We start from the raw sequence: 23,922 nt of genomic DNA, 5'->3' as shown, positions 1-23,922 counted from the left end.
GGCCGGACACCAAAGGAGACATTCAATGTGATCAAAGAGGTTTATGGTGTGGATTCCCCATCATATGATGGAGTCAAGAACTGGCATCGTCAGTTCCAATGTGGTTGGACTTTGGTTTGTGTCATTCGAAAATACATCACACAGTCCTAGGCACTTGGGAAGTGTTCATCTTGTGATTTTGTGATATGAAATCCAGCATATAGATCTCGTTTGCTGTGACATACTGTGGTTTTGTCTCAGTAAAATAATAATAATAATAATAATAATAATAATAATAATAATAATAATGTGTGCTGTGTTGTTATGTACAAATAAATCTATAATAACATATAATCCACAGCACCAGTTAGTAACCTGGCTGCCGCCCATTGTGCCAACTGAAATTTCCGGGCCATTTTCAAGGGCAGCCCCACGTAGAGTGCATTACAGTAATCCGACCTGGAGGTGACTAAGGCATGGACTACCCTGGCCAGGTCTGACTTCATGAGGTACAGTCGCAGCTGGCACATGAGTCTTAATTGTGCGAAGGCCCTCCCAGCCATCACCGACGCCTGAGCTTCAAGTGTAAGTGATGAGTCCAGGAGGACACCCAAACTGCGGACCTGTGACTTCAGGGGGAGTGCAACCCCGTCCAGCACAGGTTGCCACCCTATACCCCAATCCAGTTTACGATCAACCAGGAGGACCTCTGTCTTGTCGGGATTGATCCTCAGCTTGTTCCTCCTCATCCAGAGATCTGCCACAATAAGCTTTCTTTCTTCTCTTGTGCAAATCAGCTGCCCTCTAGTGACATAGACTTGATCCTACAATGGACATTTGGCCATAACCGGATGAACCTCCTTTCCATGTCACTTCAGACCACAACAGTGTCTTTTATAGGCGGAATTATATTTGTATTAACATAACTGTTGTACTCCAGAGCAGGACCACCTCTGACCTTAGACACCACACCAGCTTGGTAAAATCATCAAGCAGTTTATTTAAGATTATATGTAAGCAAAGCAGTAAAAAATAGCAAAACCAGTAAATATCCAATATAAGAAATAGTCCATCAGCTTCACAGGAAAACAAGATCTATGAGTGCATAAAAATCCATGAAACTAGGCACTTGAACCCACGAAACAAGACAGCAAGAAAACCTCAGAGACAAATCCTTCGATTGCAATTGTGTTATTGTAATTTTATATTGTTATTTATTCACATGTTTTATGTAATTATGATGTTGTGCTTTGTTGCGTTTTCGGTTTGCATTTTCGGTCTTATTTTATTGTAATTTTGTTGTTTGGGCTTGGCCTCATGTAAGCCACTCCTTGTCCCCATTGGGGAGATGGTGGCGGGGTATAAATAAATATTTTTAATTTATTATTATTATTATTATTATTATTATTATTATTATTACTATTCGACAATGTATTCTCATAGACAATTCCTGAGCTTGGCAAAAGCTTGGTACATGAAACTCAAAGTACTTGAAAGCAAGACCATGATAAAATAACAATGTTGACCCGATTGAGGCAACTCCTCCATGAATCATTATAAAGCCTTTTCAAATCCCAAAACTGAAAGGAAAGTGTTTTTCTTGACCTTCCCACCAGATAACAGTTTGTTATCTCTCTTTTGCTGTAGTCAAGCTGATCGTTTCAGCTCCTGAAGATTTTGCCTCTGTTTACTTTGCTTTCTGTCCAACCTTTCATTATCTTCTTCTGCATTAACTTCTGCACCTGACAAAGTATGTTCGGTTAGTCTGAGAAAAGCAGCGAAGGGCCTCTCTCAAGAATGTGGCCTTGTGAATCTTCCTGAAGCAGCTCAGGCCTCTCTTCTGAACTTAACACAGGCCAAGGCAAATCCTCCTCCTCAGGCCCATCATCAGGAACATCATCCCCATTCCTATCATGAACATCAGACACAATCACAGGCTGAATAGGCTGACATACAACAATAACCTTTTCTGCTTCTTGTTACAAGAGTGACAAAGCATGGTGCATCTACAGCAAGCTGTATTTCTTCTTCCATCATTGGCTTTCAGCTGTTTTAGCCTGCATGAGTCCCACTATATTGTTCAAACGAGTGAATTTCTGCAGCAAAGACAGATCTAAATGGGAAGAGAAATAGACAAAAGCCAGTTGCAGAACATATTGATCTTCCTGGATGTTCAATCTAAGTGTGGCAAGACCCCTTGCATATTGTGAGATACTATAGTTGGCATTGTTTTTAAAGATAGCATAGTTTTGAGTATTGGACTCCAAGGTTCGAATCTCACTTGCTGTTCTGTCGCACGCTGGGCTTGAAATGAAGTGCCTTTAAAATAGGACATGCAGCTTGAGCCCAGTAGGAAGCCAGGGGGCCCGAAGAGAAGCTCTTAAGGATTTTCCACCACAAACAGTCTTTAGAGGGCTTGTGAAATATAACAAAGTCTTTTATTGAGGAACAATCAAAAAGAAACTTCTCTTCTCTTCAAAAGGTTAAACAAATGCTTCCAGGCTTTTGTGCAACTGGTGGCTACTAACTGTTACTTTACTTTAAAGGAAAATCCCTTTCTAACTTCTCCCAGGCTGACTGTGAACCTAAACCTAACTGATGTGGGCTCCACTACCGGTTTGAACTGCGTCTCAAAGCACCGAGTGGACCTACCAGCAAGGCCTGTGGTCTCTTCAGCTGGAGTTCTTTGATATTCAAAGCTGTTTTTCCCTCCGAAATTCCTCAGAGCTTTAGGGCTGTTTCCCTGGGAATCTTTGGATGCTCTTAAGATTGTGTTCCCCTGGAAAGTCTTAAGGGTTGAAGCTTTTGCACAGGAGAAGCCTGTACATGTCCTGTACATTAGTTTTCCTTGCTGAGACTGACCAAAATGGTTCCTATCCCTCTCAGAGCCTGAACAGGGGGCAGAACCAAAGCTTAATGATGATGGACAGGTGACCTGCTCTATAACTGCAAGCTTTAACAGGAAGCCACCCTTCTGCAGAATCCCAAGCCTTGGACTGCAAGCAAACATTTAATACAAATCAAATAAAGCTGGAGCTTCTGGTATGGCCGTACCAGCACACTTGCAATGAGTGAGCTTGGGTGAGTCACACTCAGCCTCAGAGGAAGTCAATAGCAATAAGAAGACCTTGTGATATCTTCTTCCTCATTAACTTCTGCACCTGACGAAACATGTTCAGACAGTTAGTCTGAGAAAAGCAGCGAAGGGCCTCTCTCAAGAATGTGGCCTTGTGAATCCACTCTCTGCCCCGGAGTGTGGTGGAGGCTCCTTCTTTGGAAGCTTTTAAACAGAGGCTGGATGGCCATCTGTCAGGGGTGATTTGAATGCAATATTCCTGCTTCTTGGCAGGGGGTTGGATTGGATGGCCCATGAGGTCTCTTCCAACTCTTTGATTCTATGATTCTATGATAGGTCCACCTTAAGAATCACTATGGTTTGGAAATGATTTATTAGAGACCACAATTATGGGTTGCTGCCGGTTTTTCGGTCTGTATGGTCATGTTCCAGTACCAGTAGCATTCTCTCCTGACGTTTCGCCCGCGTCTGTGCCGAATGGCATCTTCAGACATTCTGTTGGAAAGAATGCAAGTGGAGTGTATATATACCTGTGGAATAATGTCCAGGATGGGAGAAAGAACCCTCGTCTGTTTAAAGCCAGTGTGGCCCAGCTTCTGCCAATCTAGCAGTTTGAAAACATGCAAATCTGAGTAGATCAGAAGGTACTGCTTCTGCGGGAAGGTAATGGCGCTCCATGCAGTCATGCTGGCCACATGATCTTGGAGGTGCCTATGGACAACGCCGGCTCTTCGGCTTAGAAATGGAGATAAGCACCAGTCAGACTTGACTAGACTTAATGTCAGGGGAAACTTTTACTTGTTTATGTATATGTGTGTGTGTGTGTGTATATATATATATATACACACACACACACACATACAAACACACACACACACATTAAAACAGATTTAAATATCATGGGTAGTATTTCCCATTATGATGATAATGATGCATCCTAGGATCTGTAGTCTGCTGAGGCACCAGCCCTTTGCTTGGGCAGAAAAAGCTCCAGACTTTGCAAAACGACCATCCTGATGGTTGCACAGCCTTGAGCCATGGCAGTGCAAATGATGCACCTTTAGGCCCGGGCAAGTCCCGCCCCTTTCCTGCCTCTGCGCCAATGGCTGCTCAGGGCTCCGCCTCTGTCCCCGCCCACTTTGGAGCCTGCGCCTTTCTAGCTGGAAGAGGAAGGAGAGGAAAAGGAGGAGGAAGCCCAGCTGCTGCTGCTTCTGCTAGAGCCAAAGGTAAGGAAGGGGGTTTGGGGAAGGGGTCTCGTTCCTTGCAATGCCTTCTCTTCCTTCTACTTCTGAGCTAATTCTGAGCTTCATGGACAATTCTTGGGCATGTGCAGAGTGCCTTTCGTTCCCTTGGTGGAAAAGAGGAGGGCCCCTCTGAGCATGTACAGAGTGCATTTCAAGGATGCCCCCTCCCTGTCCCGTAATAGCATAGGTTTTAGTTGGTTTGGAAATTTGGAATCCCTCTAAGCATATGCAGAGTGCATTCCCTTTCATCCTCTTACAAGAAAAGTATTGCTGTGGCTTAATTTGCTTTTCCTATGACTGTATCTCCCAGTCCTTTAAGCTTAATGAGATGTGTGAGTTGATTGGAAAAGAGTTCTTTTAAGCATGTGCAGAGTGCATTTCTTTTCCTGTCTTAAAGGGCCCTCTTCCTGCTGCTTCATTGTGTGAGTTAGTTGACAGCTGGAAAGGAGAGTTCCTCTGAGCATGTGCAGAGTGAATTTCCCTAAAGGGCCTTCTCCCTGTCACTTAATTGCATGGTGATTGGTTGGAATAGAGCTCCTCTGAGCATATACAGAGAGCAATTTCCCTTCCTCTTGAAGGACCTTCTCCCTGTTGCTTAATTGCATGGTTATTGGTTGGACTAGAGCACCTCTGAGCATGTGCAGAGTGCATTTCCCTTCCTCTAAAGGGCATTCTCCTTGTCACTTAATTGCATGGTGATTGGTTGAGTAGAGTTCCTCTGAGCATATACAGAGCGTATTTCTCTTAAAGGGCTGTCTCCCTGTTACTTAATTGCATGGTGATTGGTTGGGATAGAGTGCCTCTGAGCATATGCAGAGTACATTTCCATTCCTCTAAAGGGCATTCCCCTTATCACTTAATTGCATGGTGATTGGTTGAGTAGAGTTCCTCTGAGCATATACAGAGCGTATTTCTCTTCCTCTTAAAGGGCTGTCTCCCTGTCACTTAATTGCATGGTGATTGGTTGGGATAGAGTGTCTCTGAGCATGTACAGAGAGCATTTCCCTTCCTCTTGAAGGACCTTCTCCCTGTTGCTTAATTGCATGGTTATTGGTTGGAATAGAGCTCCTCTGAGCATGTGCAGAGTACATTTCCATTCCTCTAAAGGGCATTCTCGTCACTTAATTGCATGGTGATTGGTTGAGTAGAGTTCCTCTGAGCATATACAGAGCGTATTTCTCTTCCTCTTAAAGGGCTGTCCTTGTCACTTAATTGCATGGTGATTGGTTGGGATAGAGTGTCTCTGAGCATGTACAGAGTGCATTTCCCTTCCTCTAAAGGGCATTCTCCTTGTCGCTTAATTGCATGGTGATTGGTTGGAATAGAGCTCCTCTGAGCATGTGCAGAGTGCATTTCCATTCCTCTTACAGAGCCCTTTCCCCGTCACTTAATTGCTTGGTGATTGGTTGGACTAGAGCACCTCTGGGTATGTACAGAGTGCATGTCATTTCCATTGAAAAGCACTCTCCGTGCCATTTACTTGTATCAGTTGGTTGGAATAAAGTTCCTCTGAGCATGTACAGAGTGCATTCCCTTTGCTCATTATGGAGATAAAAATTGGGATACTAATAATAATAATAATATCACCACCTTTCCTCTATTCCTGCCTCTTAATTGCAAAAGCTTGTTGATAGATTGAAAAATTACATGCTTCTGAGCATGTACGAAGTGCACGTTCCATTCTTTCTCAAGGACTTTGTAGTCAGTGGAAGTTTTACAACAATTATATAATGTAATGCTGTGCAGAAAAGTGTTGCATTTTATGATGGACCACATTTTGGGCACAACAGAAGGAAAGCAACACCACCAGGTGTGTGCCAGGTGTAGGCAATGCTATGGATGGGATTTGTAGTTTTAGGAGGCATCAACCTTGTATCAGTGGCTCTTGGTACAAGGCCCCTCTGGGGGGAACATGCTTTTCCTGGGCTCCAAATGTGGCTTTTGTTCTCTGGCTCACCTTTCAGTCCTCATTAATCTCAGTTAAGTGCCAATTGCCTTTGATCTCTTGGTAAAAACTCTATTTATCTGCAAAGGGCTCTTGTTTGACTTGGCCTGCAGCAGTGGCTTTCCCTTTTTGTGTGGCGGGAGAGAATGCGGATCCTGGAGGTATCAAGTATCAAGTCAAGAGGAAAAAATCCCCCAAACTATTTTGATTATTATAATATTGCATTATATTGCTGTTATTTTTATGTATTTATTAATATTATTATATTGCTGCTATAAAATATTATTTTATTGCATTACATTGCTGTTCTTGTTATTATTATATTGCATTAAATTGTTCTTATTGTTATTTATTTATATTATATTGCTGCTATAAATTATTTTATTGCATTACATTGCCATTCTTGTTATTTATTTATTATTATTTTAATAATATTGCTGCTGTTGTTAGTTATTATATTGCATTATATTGCTGTTATTGTTATTTATTATTATTTTATTGCTGCTCTAAAATTTTATTATTTTATTGCATTACATTCCCATTCTTGTTTATTATTATTATTTTATTGCATCATATTGCTGCTATTGTTAGTTATTATTATTATTTTATTAACATCCGGGCATCCCCTGGGCAATGTCCTTGCAGACGGACAATTCTCTCACACCAGAAGCGACTTGCAGTTTCTCAACTCTCTTCTGATGCAACAAAAAATTATTTTATTGCTGCTATAAGTATTATTTTTATTGCATTGCATTGCCATTCTTGTTATTTATTATTATCATTATATTGCATCATATTGCTGCTATTATATTGCATTATATTATTGTTATTTATAATTTCATTGCATTATAGTGCTGTTATTATTACATTGCATTATATTGTTCTTATATTGCATTATGTTGCTGCTATTATTTGTTATTATTATATTGCATTAAATTGCTGCTATTGTTATTTATTATTATATCATATTTCTGTTATTGTTGTTATTTATTATTATTGTATTGCTATTATTATTGGTATTTATTATTATATTATTGTTAATATTATTATTAAATACCAGCCAGGAACCTGCTGTAGGTTTTTGTCAAACCTTCCATCAGTGGAAGGAGGCATGCACACTAGCATTCTCCTTTAAGAAAAAATAAAAACAAGGCATATTAATTATTAATTATTAATTGGAGCCCTTGGTGGCGCAGTGGGTTAAACCCCTGTTCCAGCAGGACTGAAGACCGACAGGTCGCAGGTTCGAATCCGGGGAGAGGCGGATGAGCTCCCTCTATCAGCTCCAGCTCCTCATGCGGGGACATGAGAGAAGCCTCCCACAAGGATGATAAAAACATCAAAAATCATCTGGGAGTCCCTTGGGCAACGTCCTTGCAGATGGCCAATTTTCTCACACCAGAAGCAACTTGCAGTTTCTCAAGTTGCTCCTGACACGACCAAAAAAATTAAAATAATTAATTAATTAATGTATTATTTAATTGAAACCAACCAGGAAACTACTTTATATTTTGGCAAAGTTCACGTTAATTCAGAGAAGCATTTGCACTACCATTCTCCTTTAAAAAATAAAACAAAACAAGGAATTTAATTTTAATTAATTAATTAATTAATTAAAACCAACCAGGAACCTGCTTTCAATTTTGGCCAAACCTACATCAGTGGAAGGAGACATGTAAACTAGCATTCTCCTTTAAAAGTGTGATTGTTGTAGAACTACCACGTCTATGTCATTACTTACCTTTTTGACTAGTTGCTATAAATTTGTATTGATGTGTTTGTTTACTGTTTTGATTTGGCTTGTTTTGTTTTAATTGTATGACATTGAATGTTTCCCATCTTTTGTTGGAAACCACCGAGTCCCCTTCACCCCCCCCCCCCCAGGAGATAGGTTGGGTTATGAATAAAGGTTAATTAATTAATTAATATTAAAAATGAATAAGACAAGGCATTATTAATACTATTATTATTACTAACTACTACTACTACTATGTATTAAAACCAACCAGGAACCTGCTTTATATTTATGTGTGTGTGTATATACACATATATGCACGTATATACATGCACATGTATATACACATACTATAGAATCCTGGGAATTGTCGTTTGGCGAGTCCCCAGCCCTCTTTGGGCAGAGAAGGAGAAAGACTTTGGGAAACTACAACTCCCAGGGCTCCATCTGAGACATAGTTTTTTTTTTTACAAAGACTAGATCTCTCCTATGGTGTGTCTACACTGTGGAGTGAATGTGGTTTGGCACCACTTGAACTCAGACCTGGGAGTTGTAGTTTGGCAACCTTTTTGCACAGAAGGCTACAGATTTGGCAAAACTACGCCTCCTGGGATCTCCGTAGCATTGAGGTATGGTAGCTAAAGTAGTGTTGACCTTCATTAATTCTACCGTGTAGATATACGCCTGTCTCCAAACTGCAAGGATCACATACATAAATACATACTTATTTCCCAAACTTCAAGGATTCCCATTTAGGCTACTGCAGCATACTGCTTGTGGGGCTGCCCTTGAAGGTGATGGAAGAAACACTATATCAAAATGCATTATTAATTTACTATTCATTAATTTCTTGTGTTGAGAAGCTGGGAATGTGTTAACATCTGAGATGAAATTTGACATTGTCACTTCTGTCTCGTTTCTAAACCTCTTTGCTTGCAAAGCTCCGACAGCTTATATAATGTACATATGTCATGCCGCTTTGTGGATTGTGCAGCAAATCTACCCTTGAGTATTGCTATTGCATTCCAGCAGCCTTCTCTGAATACACACAAAAATACCCACATTTTAGCAAATGCAATTGTCTTGTGAACGTCTCTGGAGGGCAATGAAGATTGGAGCAGGTTTTGTGTCTCTTAAACTTTCTTGCTTTTCTCTGGAGCCCTTTGCAAACATTGATTCCAAATTGCTTGCAGTGTTTGCAAACAGATGTGTGTTTTAATGCGGGAGGATATTTAATTTCCTGTCCAAATATTAATTCCAAATTGCATGCAGAGTTTGCAAACGAATGTGCATTTTAATGCAAGGGAATATTTCGTTTCTTTTTCTGGTTGCTGTTCTTTAAATGCTGGATTTGGAAGCTTTGGGCAAGGTAAGGATATGATTGATTCCCACACTTTAGGGTTGTTCAATGTGAAAGGATAACACTCAAGTTGCTCTGGCGAGAAGAGAAGTGGCATTCTTCATGCAAAGTGTAATTGGCTTGCAAAGGGACCATGGGAATGTGTGTTTCTGGGTGTTTCTGTAAATGGCTTCAAGGGAGGATTAAACACATCCTTGTAGGATAATCCCTGGCAAAGAATCCTGAACAGAGGATTGTAAGGAAGCAGCAGCCTAGAGATGAGATGCAGATACACACACACACACACACACAAATGTAGGAGCCCCCGGTGGTGCAGTGGGTTAAACTGCTGAGCTGCTGAACTTGTTGACCGAAAGGTTGCAGGTTTGAATTCGGGGAGCGGGGTGAGCTCCCCCTGTCAGCTCCAGCTTCTGCCAACCTAGCAGTTCAAAAACATTGAAATGTGAGTAGATCAATAGGTACCGCTCCGGCGGGAAGGTAACGACACTTCATGCAGTCATGCCAGTGGCCACATGACCTTGGAGGTGTCTACGGACAACGCCGGCTCTTCGATTTAGAAATGCAGGTGAGCACCAACCGCCAGAGTCGGACATGACTGGACTTAATGTCAAGGGAAGCCTTTACCTTTTCCTATATGATTATATATATATATATATATATACAAGCACACACACACACACACACACACATATCCACACAAACATACACAAACACATGCACACACACACACACACACACACACACAAGGGTTGAATGAAAAGTAATGCCTCCACCTTCATAACACCTCATCAGAGGGAAGGTACTGGCTTGTTCAGTAGGTACAGGCATGTACTGGCCAGTAACAAGCCAGTAACAAGCAGGTACTGGCTTGTTCAGTAGACTCTCCTCTACAGTTCCATTTTGGTGGGAAGCCTAAGCATTGAACGGTTGTGTTGTTAAAGTGCAAAGTATGGAACTCTGCTCAGACCGGTCGGTCAATGTGACTTAAGCAACGTGCAGTCATTGAATTCTTGACAGCAGAAGGTGTCACCCCAAAGGAGATTAATCAGAGAATGCAAGCTGTTTATGGTGATTGTGTTGATGTGAGTACTGTGCATCTTTGGGTGAGTAAGTTTAAAGATGTTGAAGTGACACCTTCTGCTGTCAAGAATTCAATGACTGCACGTTGCTTAAGTCGCATTGACCGACTGTCTGCGCAGGGTTACATACTTTGCACTTTAACAACACAACCATTCAATGTTAAGGCTTCCCACCAAAATGAAACTGTAGAGGAGAGTCTACTGAACAAGCCAGTACCTGCCGCATACCAGTACTTCCATCTGTTGAGGAATTACGAAGGTATTACTTTTTATTCAACCCTCGTATATAATCAGTATATACATATACAATGACAATAATGATCATCATGGTCGTCATCATTATGTACAATAATAATAATAATAATAAATGTTATTATTAGTCTCTCTAAAGAGATCAACAATTGGGTCACACCGTCTACAGAAAACCCACACACACAGATCGATATCTACATAAAAACTCCAACCATCACCCAAGTCAAAAAAGAAGCTGACCATTAAAGCCTTGACAGACCGTGCAAAAAGAATCTGCGAACCCCACCTCCTTCAAGATGGACTGAACCACCTCAACTGGGCTCTCCAGGGCAATGGATACTCCACCTCAGACATCAGAAGAGCTGCAAGACCAAGAACAAGCCACGAGAGTAAAGATGAAAATCCACCCAGAGGAAAAGTGTTCCTGCCATACATCAAGGGAACCACTGACCGCATAGGGAAGCCGATGAGGAAACACAACATACAAACTATCTACAGACCCACCAAGGAAATCCAACAAATGCTACGTTCAGCAAAGGACAAGAGGGATCCTCTCACCTCTGCAGGAGTCTACTGTATACCATGCAGCTGTGGACAAGTCTACATAGGGACCACCAAACGCAGCATTGCCCAGACACGAATCAAGGAACATGAAAGGCACTGCAGACTACTCCAACCAGAGAAGTCAGCCATAGCAGAGCACCTGATGAACCAACCTGGACACAACATATTATTTGAGAACACAGAAATGCTGGACCACTCTCACAACCACCATGTGAGACTACACAGAGAAGCCATTGAAATACGCAAGCATGTGGACAATTTCAACAGAAAGGAGGAAACCATGAAAATGAACAAAATCTGGCCACCAGTATTAAAAAACTCTAAAATTACAACAGTACAACAACAGAGAGGAAGCAAACAGGGACATCTAATTACCTCTCAACAAAAGTTTGCTCTAGGCACTGTCAAGCCATCAAATGCTAATCAAGGTGATCAGCTGAAACATTCACACCTAGCTCCAGCAGACAAGAGTCCTTTGTCCCACCCTGGTTATTCCACAGATATATAAACCCTTTTTCCTAGTTCCAACAGACCTCACTACCTCTGAGGATGCTTGCCATAGATGCAGGCGAAACGTCAGGAGAGAATGCCTCTAGACCATGGCCATATAGCCCGAAAAAACATACAACAACCCAAATAAATAATAAATTAACTCTGCGATGTGGATTCACCCAAAGGTAAAACACCTGAGAGCTGAGGTCCAAAATATTTGTCAAACATTCTTAAAATGGGGTGAAATCCCAATTTTGTTATAGTGCGGCTTTATCAAATCTGAGACAGAATGTCAGGAGTTTAGTGTGCATTTGAATAGGGAAGTTAATGAACTTTGAAATAATCTTCACCAATCTGTTTGCTAATTTGCAAACTCACAGTGATCTCTTTTTTGCAAACCAGCGGGGCTTCTCTTTCTCTATTTGCTTTCCGCGTTGGGAGGAAAGAACCTGGAGGATTACTAAAGCAAATAAGGCTGCACCGAAGGAATGTTGTTCAGCTTCTTTTGGTAAACCCTGCAATCCTGGGAAGACCGGTGTCATTAGTTCATGTCATAAGGATGTGCAAAAAGCGAGAAAAGAGAGCCACTTAACACAATGCACAGCTGCAATGCGTGGGTTAAAGCCCTGAGCCCTGAATGGTAAACACTGGAAGGCCATTAAAAGCGAGAGGCAAGAGAGATAGCAACTTTTATTATGCCGAGCTCAAAAATCACCTGCAAAAATGTGTAAACATACCTGTAGCAAAAGCGCTTTTAGTGTGTTGTTGTTATTGCATGGCTTCAAATAAACTCCCAATTGATGGGGACGCTCTCCAAGGGTTTTCTTGGCAAGGTTTGATTAAATACAGTATACATATATATGCTAAACATCCATATGTAGCATTTATAGAGAGAGAGAGAGCACACAGAGCCGTCCCCTGCCACGCGTTTCTGTGGCCCACTGTGTGCCAAGTTTGATTCAATTCCATCGTTGGTGGGATTCAGAATGCTCTGTGATTGTAGGTGAACTATAAATCCCAGCAACTACAACTCCCGAAAGTCAAGATTCTATTTTCCCCACACTCTACCAGTGTTCACATTTGGACATATTGAGTATTTGTGTAGAGTTTGGTCCAGACACATCATTGTTTGAGTCCACAGTGATCTCAGGATGTAGGTGAACTACAACTCCAAAACCAAAGGACACTGCCCACCAAACCCTTCCAGTATTTTCTGTTGGTCATGGGAGTTCTATGTATCAAGTGTGGTTCAATTCCATCGTTGGTGGGGTTCAGAATGCTCTTTGATTGTAGGTGAACTATAAATCCCAGCAACTACAACTCCCAAATGACAAAATCAATTTTTTTTAGTGAAGGACATACATTGGGTTGTTAGGTGTCTTGTGTCCAAATTTGGTGCCAATTCGTCCAGTGGTTTTTGAGTTCTGTTAATCCCACAAACGAACATTACATTTTTATTTATATAGATCTTTTTTTCAAAATATGGACCTACTTTAGATGCAAATGTATTCATGCATTTCATAGATGTTGGGTTCAACAAAACGTACTGAAATAAATGCAAAGGCCTAGTTTGTGCTGCTGTGCCCAGCGTCCCTCCCCATCCGCTTCCTCTTTTGTGCTTTTCTTTGCTAATCATATTTTGAAATCATCTTACATATTTTTGAAATCATATGATTTTTACTTGAAAGTTATTTTGCAAAATTAGCTTGCTTTTTTAAGTTTTGCATTGTATTAAACTGTTGTCTTGCATGGAATAAACTCACTGTTCTTCAGGGTACGTCCGCACTGCAAAATAAATGCAGTTTGGCACCACTTTTAACTACCATGGTCCACTGCTATGGAATCACAGGAGTAGTTTGCAAGGTTTTTAATGTTTTCTGCCAAAGAATGCAGCAAATTGAGCCGTAACAGTGGTGTAAAACTGCATTAATTCTACAGTGTGGATGCACCATATGCTTATTAGCGCCGCTTGCAGTTTGCAGGAACGTTGCCAGAATTGGGCATCGTCTCTTCCGTCCTTCCGACTGTGTGGCATTATGTGCTTTTCCCTTTCCATCTGTCAGTTACTAGGAACTTGATAGATGCCAGATAAATATAATTTTTGGTTACTTTGGAGTTACTATTAAAAATAGGCCAAACTGGTACTATACTGTGTATTAATTTGAGATTCGTATTGAAATGCAATCATTCAAATTAAGGCAAAGGCAAACTGAAGGTAATGAAACACAGTTGTGGTTGCTGTGAGTTTTCCGGGCTGTCTGGCCATATTCCAGAAGCATTCTGTCTTGATGTTTCGCCTGCATCTATGGCAAGCATCATCAGAAGTTGTGAAGCCTGTTGGAAACTAGGAAAATGGGGTTTATATATCTATGGAATAATGTCCAGGTTGGAAGGAAGAGCTCTTGACTGTTTGAGGTAGGTGTGAATGTTGCACCCCTGACAGATGGCCATCTAGCCTCTGCTTCAGAGCTTCCAAAGAAGGAGCCTCCACCACACTCCGGGGCAGAGAGTTTCACTGCTGAACGGCTCTCACAGTCAGGAAGTTCTTCCTCATGTTCAGATGGAATCTCCTCTCTTGTAGTTTGAAGCCATTGTTCCGCGCCCTAGTCTCCAAGAAAGCAGAAAACAAGCTTGCTCCTCCTCCCTATGACTTCTTCTCACATATTTATACATGGCTATCGTGTCTCTTCTCAGCCTTCTCTTCTTCAGGGTAACCATGCCCAGCTCTTTAAGCCGCTCCTCATAGGGCTTGTTCTCCAGGCCCTTGATCATTTTAGTCACCCTCCTCTGGACACTTTCCAGCTTGTCAATATCTCTCTTGAATTGTGGTGCCCAGAATTGGACACAATATTCCAACAACAAAGGCAGAATAGAGCATGGGGAGCAGGACTTCCCTGGATCTAGACACTAGACTCCTATTGATGCAAGGCCAAAATCCCATTGGCTTTTTTTGCCGCCGCATCACATTGTTGGCTCATGTTTAACCTTTTTGTCCACGAGGACCCCAAGATCTTTTTCACACGTACTGCTCTCAAGCCAGGTGTCCCCCATGATGAAGGCCAGAGATCAAGATGTGAGGGGAAGCCATAGGGAGAAAGGAGCAAACTTCCTTTCTGCTGCCCTGGAGACTAGGACGCAATGGAACAATGGCTTCAAACTACAGGAAAGGAAGGAAATTCCACCTGAACATGAGGAAGAACTTCCTAACTGTGATCAAGAGCTGTTCAGCAGTGGAACTCTTTGACTCAGAGCGTGGTGGAGGCTCCTTCTTTGGAGTCTTAAAACAAAGGCTGGATGGCCATCTCTCGGGGGTGCTTTGAATGTGATTTTCCTGCTTCTTGGCAGAATGGGGTTGGACTGGATGACCCACCAGGTCTCTTCCAACTCTAGGATTCTATGATTCAAGGGATGGATTCAGATATGGGGATGGGGGTCTTCATGGAAGAGGAACTGGGCTAACTAAGAAATCATCTCTATCCTCACCAGAAAGTCCTTCACCTCTCCTTGAGCCTTTCTTCCTCTCGGAAGGCGCCTGCAAAGAGCTTGACACACGTCCCCCTCGCTGTTTGTTTGGCACATCAAATATTGCCAAAGGGATGTGCATTTGCTGCTCTGCGTTTTGGTAACTGAGATGCCCTTGAGTCCAAGCCTCTTCCTGCAAGTGTTTATATACAGCGAGCAAATAACATAGAGAGCTTCTTGTGAATCGTGAGTTGGACCTAGTTTGTCGAAGAGGCAGCATAATATAGACCTCAGAGTATTGGGCCAGGAGGCTGGAGATCAGGGTTTGAATCCCTGTTGAGTCGGGGAAAAGAATTAACCACTTTTATCACATGGAGAAGTGTCCCAGTCGTAGGACACTTCGGCCTCTTTCCAAGCATGGAGAGAGAGGCACGGAGCTCATTCTTGGAGTTCAGCCTGCGTGTGAACCTGAACCTGATTCTCTGATTCCTGAACCTGATTCTCTGATTGTTTGTCCTGATGTTACTGAACATGTATTTTTCCCTGATGGTAATGAAAGTGTTGATACTGAGGTCAGTGGCTTGGAAAGTGAAACTACACATTCTGATGAGAATTCTGCAGAGCCAAGCGGTGATAGCTCTCCAGAGGAGTTAGCACCTGGCTTCCTTAATGAGGCTAGAAAAAGACAGATTTGGAAAAACAGGAGTGAATCGCAGAGTCTGCGAAGGTCAAGCAGATTAAGGGAAAGGGAAACACAGACTTCAAAGCCTGGAGGCGTGTCACGGAACAGTTTCTTCAGTTTCAAGTGCCTCTCCCCGGGCTGTCTTGTTAGATCAGGCATCGTTTTGACTGAGGCATTACCTTGGCAGAGTTCCCGTTTCTCGTGGCCTACATCCCAAGAGGCTTCTAGTACTCCCAAGTACGGTTAGTGGTTTGCTAACAGGTTCCAGGTTTTTACAGTGTGGCTTTTGAAATTTTGATCAAGTTCATGGATATTCTTGACTGCTGAATTTTACTGTGGCTTTTTGACTTTGCATTTTCTTCTATTTTGTAACCATTTTTCATCAATAAAAAGGGATTGTTTTTCCCACAGTTAAGTGTGGTGGTTTGTTATCTAATGGTCTCTTTCCCTGCTCTGGATTGCAACACTCATCACATGTTCAGGGGTTGAAGAGGCAGAAAAGAGGGAACTCTCAACATGAGCCTGTTCAGGGCTCCTGCCTCTTATCATGCTTTACTCCCGTGTTTACAACTGAAAAACAGGTGGGATGGGAACTATCAAAAGTTTCTATCCTATTACGTTGTCTAACCATCAGCTGTCTTTTAAAACGATCGTGAGGTCAGAAGTATTGTGCTCCAAAACTGTCTGTCTGAATCCAGAAGTCTCAGAGTAGCTTGACGTGTTCATTCTCTGTAACTTTTTCCGGCTTGTGATCCCACCAGTTCTTTGTCACAGACAGATGGTATGTGTGGCACAAGTTCCAATGAATCATCTGAGCAACAGTGTTGTGCCTCTGCTTGTAGTCTGTCTGTGCGATCTTCTTGCAGCAGCTGCAGATATGATTATTATTATTTGAAACACAACAAGATGACTTATTATTATTATTATTATTATTATTATTATTATTATGCTTTTTCTGCATGGCAGGGGGTTGGACTAGATGGCCCACCTGGTCCCTTCCAACTCATTTTAGTCTATGATTCGTGGTCTTTGGTTGCTTGCCCCTTCCACCTTTGGGATTCCAGGTCTCTTTAGCCATTGGTTTCATCTGCAGGGAGCCACCCACATCCCTTCCAAGGTACCATAAATAAGCATGAAGTTTCCTTGAGCCAGATCAAGCTGAAGCCAGAAAAAGGTTGACTGGCTGCTCCTCCATTTCCTGCCTGATTGCAGCTAATTATTTTTTACGAGCGCATAAAGTTTGACCGACCGATAGAAAAAGAGGAATTGGGCTGTCCCTGCTGCCGACGCGGCTGATGCTCTTGCTCTGCGCCTTGATTAATTTCCCAGAGGAAACCAAATGGTTCTTACAAGTGGAGAAGAGGGGAAGCAAGGCAGCAAAGCGTACCCAGAAAGATGGGAAAGCAACTCGAGCGTTGAGGATCCATCAGATAGAAAAGCCAATGTGATTTTGGGTTGCATGAATGATAAGATCTTGATGAGGCATGGACCAATTTCGGCCCTCCAGCTGTTTTGGACTGCAGCTCCCACAATTCCTAACAGCCTACCAATGCTGTGGTTCTTCTGTCCAGTTAAGGCCACTTCCACATCTCAGGGGTTATCTATATAAATAAAAATGTAATATTCGTTTGTGAGATTAACGTAACTCAAAAATCACTGGACAAATTGACACCAAATTTGGACACAAGATACCTATCAGGCCAACGAGTGACCATCACTCAAAAAAACACTGAAAAACACAGCGGAAGAGACTTAAAAAGCTAAAAAATAAAAAAGACATTGCAACGCATGCGTAAAACGACACAAATATACACAAACACACATATATACACATATATATGCATATACACACACAAAACACATACACAGAAAGGGGGAAGGAAGGAAGGTGAGAAGGAGGGAAGGAGAGAATGAAGGAGGGAAGGAGAGAAAGAAGGAAAGAAAGAAGGGTAGAGAAAGAAGGAAGGAGAGGAGGGAGAGAAAGGGAAAGAAGGGTAGAGAAGGAAGGAAGGAGAGATGGAGGGAAAGAAGGAGAGAAGGAAGGAAAGAAAGAAGAGTAGAGAAGGAAGGAAGGAAGGAGAGGAGGGAGAGAAAGAGAACAAAGGAGGGAAGGAGAGAAAGAAGGAAAGAAAGAAGGGTAGAGAAAGAAGGAAGGAGAGAAAGAGGGAACGAAGGAGGGAAGGAGAGAAAGAAGGAAAGAAAGAAGAGTAGAGAAGGAAGGAGAGAAGGAGAGGGAGGGAAAGAAGGAGAGAAGGAAAGAACAAAAGGTAGGGAAGAAAGGAGAGAAGGAGGGAGAGAAAGAAGGAAAGGAGGGATAGAAGCAGGGAAGGAGAGAAAGAAGGAAAGAAAGAATGGTAGAGAAGGAAGGAAGGAGAGAAGGAAATAAAAAAGTGAAAGAGGGAAGGAAAGAGAGAAAGAAAGAAAGAAGGAGAGAAAGAGGGAGGGAAGGTCGGCCACAGCGACGTGTGGCGAGGACAGCTAGTATTTTATAGAAATACATTTTAATATGTCTCTTGTGTAGAAATATATCTTAATATGTGCATCTGTGGCACTTTTGCAATGTTTATGTGTTTTAATTATTCTGCAACCCGCCCTCAAGCCACGAAAAGACAGGTGGATAAGAAGTATTATTAGGATCTTTTCCCCTCCGTTGCCCCCTTTTCTGCTATTGCCATGGCTTGCATTTGCCAAGGACCTGTCACTTCTGGAATTGCACCCGGAAGAAGGAAGCGGATGCTGCGCAGCTCCAACCTGATAAGATTTTCCTTTCTCTCCTCTCTGGCTCCCCGTTGCTTTTTCTAAATGTCACTGAGAATGAGTCACTGGGCGCATAATTTTCCTCCTCTGACGCGTCCGTCCGCAGCAGATTTCCTGGCTGCAAGAGGATAAAAGTAGAAAGGAGGAGGGTTTGGGTCTGCGTTGGATCATCTGCGTTCCCATGCTTTGTTGATCCTGGGCTTCGCATGGAGCCATCCTTTGTTTTTTTCCTTACAAGTTTGGATACATGTTCAGTCCCGCTGCGCTGAGCAGATTGTGACGGCTGGCATTGAAAAGGGAGGCCATCCATGCGCTTTGCAATGTGTTCTGTCTCCTAGGGGGTCCCCAAGCTACTTGCACAACCCTGGATCATGCACCCATCCTTCATGCGCCTGAGCTGCACATTTCAACCTGAGGCTTGTTTTTCCAAGTGTTCACAGATACTTCCGCTTCTGTACTTCATTGCAGTTCATGCGGCTATATATGTTTTCGAGCTGATTTAGGGCAATACCTTGAATTTCACCATGCAATTTGGTATGCAATGAATACTCAGAGCCCCTTCCTCTGAAATATAACCTACAGCAGCTAGGATTTGTTGGTAGTCCCCCATCCAAGCACTAACCAAAGCTTACTCAATATGAGTATTTGAAACAGTGCTGGTGTTTTCCTCTTTCTGCAAAACACCCCTCGACTTATACAGGGCTCATATTAAAACCCATAATTTTGACCTCAACTTATACAAGAGACAATGAGGTATATATGGAGTCAACATACATAAGCTCGACTCAGACATGGACTCAGCGTAGACATAATGTAGTCTTATATATAGAGTCAACTTGTACAGCAGGGCAAGTTATACAAAGAGTCACCTTACACATAAGGTAGACTTGGACATGGGGTTGACTTGTATATCAAGTAGACTTATATATGGAGTCAACTTGTACAGGAGGTCAACCTATAAGCATATATGGAGTCAACTTGCATAGGAGGTTGACATACATGGGATCAACTTCTATATAAGGTAGACTTAGACTTGGGGTCAACATGTATATGATGTAGACTTATATTGGAAATGATTTGTACAGGAAGTTGACTTAGGCATGGTGTCAACTTAGACATGATATACACAGATATGATGTAGACTTTTATATAGAATCAACTTGTACAGGAGGAGAATGTATAAGAGCCAACTTATACATAAGGTAGACTTGGACACGGAATTGACTTGTGTATGATGGAGATGTATAGATGGAGTTGACTTAGAATCATAGAATCATAGAATCAAAGAGTTGGAAGAGACCTCATGGGCCATCCAGTCCAACCCCATTCTGCCAAGAAGCAGGAATATTGCATTCAAATCGCCCCTGACAGATGGCCATCCAGCCTCTGTTTAAAAGCTTCCAAAGAAGGAGCCTCCACCACACTCTGGGGCAGAGAGTTCCACTGCTGAACGGCTCTCACAGTCAGGAAGTTCTTCCTCATGTTCAGATGGAATCTCCTCTCTTGTAGTTTGAAGCCATTGTTTCGCGTCCTTGTTTCCAGGGAAGCAGAAAACAAGCTTGCTCCCTCCTTCCTGTGGCTTCCTCTCACATATTTATACATGGCCCTCATCCTGTCCAGAATTGGACACAATATTCCAGGTGTGATCTAACCAAAGCGGAATAGAGGGGTAGCATTACTTCCCTAGATCTAGAAACTATGCTCCTATTGATGCAGGCCAAAATCCCATTGGCTTTTTTTGCCGCCACATCACATTGTTGGCTTATGTTTAACTTGTTGTCCACAAGGACTCCAAGATCTTTTTCACACGTACTGCTCTCGAGCCAGGCATTGTCCCCCATTCTGTATCTTTGCATTTCGTTTTTACTGCCAAAGTGGAGTATCTTGCATTTGTCCCCGTTGAACTCCATTTTGTTAGTTTTGGCCCATCATCTCTCTAATCTGTTAAGATCGTTTTGAATCCTGCTCCTGTCCTCTGGAGTATTGGTGTCGTCTGCAAACTTGATGATCATGCCTTCTAGCCCTTCATCTAAATCATTAATAAAGATTTTGTAGAATCAACTTGAAGCTCTAGGTGCTCCTACTGCCTATTACAGGGAAAACCAGCTGATCCCGAATCCATCTAAAGCACAGACATGTGTTTTTCACCTTAAGAACAGACAAGCATCCCGAGCTCTGAAGATTACCTGGGAAGGAATCCCACTGGAGCATTGCAGCGCACCCAAATACCTGGGAGTGACCCTGGACCGTGCTCTGACCTACAAGAAGCACTGTCTGAACATCAAGCAAAAAGTGGGCACTAGAAACAATGTCATACGAAAGCTGACTGGCACAACATGGGGATCACAACCAGACACAGTGAAGACATCTGCCCTTGCGCTATGCTACTCTGCTGCTGAGTACGCATGCTCTGGGTGGAACACATCTCACCATGCTAAAACAGTAGATGTGGCTCTTAATGAGACATGCCGCATTATCACGGGGTGTCTGTGCCCTACACCACTGGAGAAATTACACTGTTTAGCCGGTATTGCACCACCTGACATCTGCTAGGAAGTAGCAGCCAATAGTGAATGGACCACGGCAGTGACATCTCCAGCTCATCCTCTGTTTGGGTATCAGCCAGCATGTCAATGACTTAAATCAAGAAATAGTTTTCTAAGATCTACAGAGACACTCGCTGGAACACCTCAGCAAGCGAGAGTCCAAAAGTGGCAGGCTCAAACCCAGAACCTCAATCAGTGGCTGAGACCAAATGAGAGACACAGAAAACTGGACGACTTGGAAGGCGCTGAACAGACTGCGCTCTGGCACCACGAGATGCAGAGCCAACCTTAAGAAATGGGGCCACAAAGTGGAATCGATGACATACGAGTGTGGAGAAGACCAAACCACAGACCACCTGTTGCGATGCAACCTGAGCCCTGCCACATGCACAATGGAGGACCTCCTTGCGGCAACACCAGAGGCACTCCAAGTGGTCAGATACTGGTTAAGTGATTGGACTGACCTTGAAGGAGCTGGGGGTGGTGACGGCCGACAGGGAGCTCTGGCGTGGGCTGGTCCATGAGGTCACGAAGAGTCGGAGATGACTGAACGAATGAACAACAACAAATCAACTACCAAGCTTGCAAACTTTGTGTTTTGTTTGTTTGTTTGTTAAAAAATGCAATACAACTGTTTGGTTTGCTCCTGACACAATAAATAAATAAATACACTTGTACAGGAGGTTGGGGTAGACTTATACACCCTTCCAATGCATCTTTTGCAAGAGAAATTGGGGGGTGTTGACCCGAATGACCTTCCAGCCGGCTGTTTGCAGCCTTGGTTAAGGGGTGGGAAGCATCTGTTTGGGGGACAGAGGAGGGATGCGTGTGCGGAAGGAGGCTCGCGGGCCGGTGACGCATGCCAAGCTCCAGCGGTGGAAGGATAATGAGGATGCGATGAGGAGGAGGAGGATGGTTTGACTCACTCACCCAGCTCTTGCAATCCTCCCCAACCTCTCGCCTCCTTTGCGTGACTTTTCTCATTTCATCCTTGCCGAAGGCGAGCAAAACAGGTAATCTCTTCCGCTTTAGCCCGTGGCCAGATGTCGTGCCGTTTGCTGCGGTTCATCCTCGTCCTTTCTCTCAAAGCTGTGGCGGAGAATTAATTTTTTTGCGTGTATGTGTGTGTGTGTGTTTGGACATTGCGGACATCGCAAAGAGATGATTCCTTCAGGGTGGCTGTGTGTTTCCTGCTTTTATTATGACAAGCTAGGCAACTTTTTAGTAATTCCTGCTATGCAAAGAGCTTCCTATCCAGTCTTTGCATGCTGAGAAATGCTGCGCAGGTAGTAGTACTTCTTGCATTCCTTCTTGTTTCTCTTTTCGGTATTTGCATTTCCAAAAGTATAGCATGAATAAAGGTGGCAATGTCTCCAACCCACCTCTGCTTTAGGTTGATAGCAATACTAAAAATGTTAGGTGGAAGATTTGACAGTGTTTTTCTCAACGACGAAGGGTCTGAAACAAGGTCATTGATCCTCAAAAATAAATGTTTACAATCTAGTCAGGGAATTCCGTGATCTTATATGCTTTTATTATTTTATTTTATTTATTTAGAGGTTTTATATACCGGTCTTTTCAACCTCAGAAGAGGGACTCAGGTGGTTTACAACATGGTTTTCACCTGAATTTTCTTAAAATATTAATTACGTTTAATACTGTTTTAATTTTTGTATATTTAAAGTTGTATTGCAATGCTTTTAATTGTGAGTTGCTTTGAGTCTCCGTAGTAAAGGTAAAGGTCATGTCTGACTCCGGGGTGTGGTGCTCATCTCCATTTCTAAAGCCGAAGAGCCGGCGTTGTCCATAGACACCTCCAAGGTCATGTGGCCAGCATGACTGCATGGCGCGCCGTTGAGTCTCCATATGGAGAGAAAAAGCAGAATATAAATAAACATCATCATCATAATGTTCGTTGGGTTGTTGTGAGTTTTCCGGGCTGTATGCCCATGTTCCAGAAGCATTCTCTCCTGACGTTTCGCCTGCATCTGTGACAGGTATCCTCAGAGGTCTGTTGGAAATTAGAAAAATGGGAAAAATACCTGACCCCTGGTGACGCAGCGGGTTAAACCGCTGAGCTGCTGAACTTCCTGATCGAAAGGTTGGCGGTTCAAATCCAGAGAGCGGGATAAGCTCCTGCTGTTAGGTGTCCAACATAGCAGTCCAAAAACATGCAAATGTGAGTAGATCAATAGGTACTGCTTTGGCGGGAAGGTAATGGTGCTCCATGCAGTCATGCTGGCCACATGACCTTGGAGGCATCTTCGGACAATGCCGGCTCTTCATCTTACAAACGGAAATGAGCACCAACCCCCAGAGTCAGACACGACTAGATTTAATGTCAGGGGAAAGCTTTACCTTTACCTTATACGTGTGGAAAGTCCAGGGTGGGAGAAAGAACTCTTGTCTGTTGGAGGTAGGTGTGAATGTTTCAATTGGCTACCTTGATTAGCATTTGATGGCCTAGCAGTTTCATGGTGTGGCTTCTTACTGCCTTGGGGAATCCTTTGTTGAGAGGTGATTAGCTGTCATCGATTGTTTCTTGTCTGGAGTTCACCCATTTTTGAGTGTTGTTCTTTATTTGCTGTTATAATTTTAGAGTCTAGCGGTTTCGAGGTGCGGCTTTTTGCTACCTGCGGGAATCCTTTGTTAGGAGGTGATTAGCTGGCCCTGATTGTTTATGGTATGGAATTCCCCTGTTTTTGAGTGTTGGCCGGTTCAAACATTCACATCTACCTCCAACAGACAA

The 23,922-nt window shown here is 42.8% G+C and overlaps 1 protein-coding gene across 4 annotated transcripts in view; it reads left to right on the top strand.

Annotated features, from left to right (window-relative positions):
* The first annotated feature begins 4,192 nt into the window (after positions 1-4,192).
* Positions 4,193-23,922, top strand: part of KIAA0513 (KIAA0513 ortholog) — a 56,598-nt gene continuing 36,868 nt past the window's right edge. For 2 of the 4 annotated variants that reach the window (XM_067471058.1, XM_067471054.1), the window contains exon 1: positions 4,193-4,281. The gene's annotated coding sequence lies outside the window, so the exon portion shown is untranslated. Of the gene's footprint in view, positions 4,282-21,990; positions 22,187-22,346; positions 22,460-23,922 lie in introns of those variants that run through there. The other 2 variants (XM_067471055.1, XM_067471056.1) reach the window with 2 other exon arrangements.

This window comes from Anolis sagrei, chromosome 8 (genome assembly GCF_037176765.1).
Source record: "Anolis sagrei isolate rAnoSag1 chromosome 8, rAnoSag1.mat, whole genome shotgun sequence".
NCBI classification, from domain to species: Eukaryota; Metazoa; Chordata; class Lepidosauria; order Squamata; family Dactyloidae; genus Anolis; species Anolis sagrei.
Note: the sequence above shows the minus strand (reverse complement) of the source record. Positions and strands in the feature narration are given on the sequence as shown.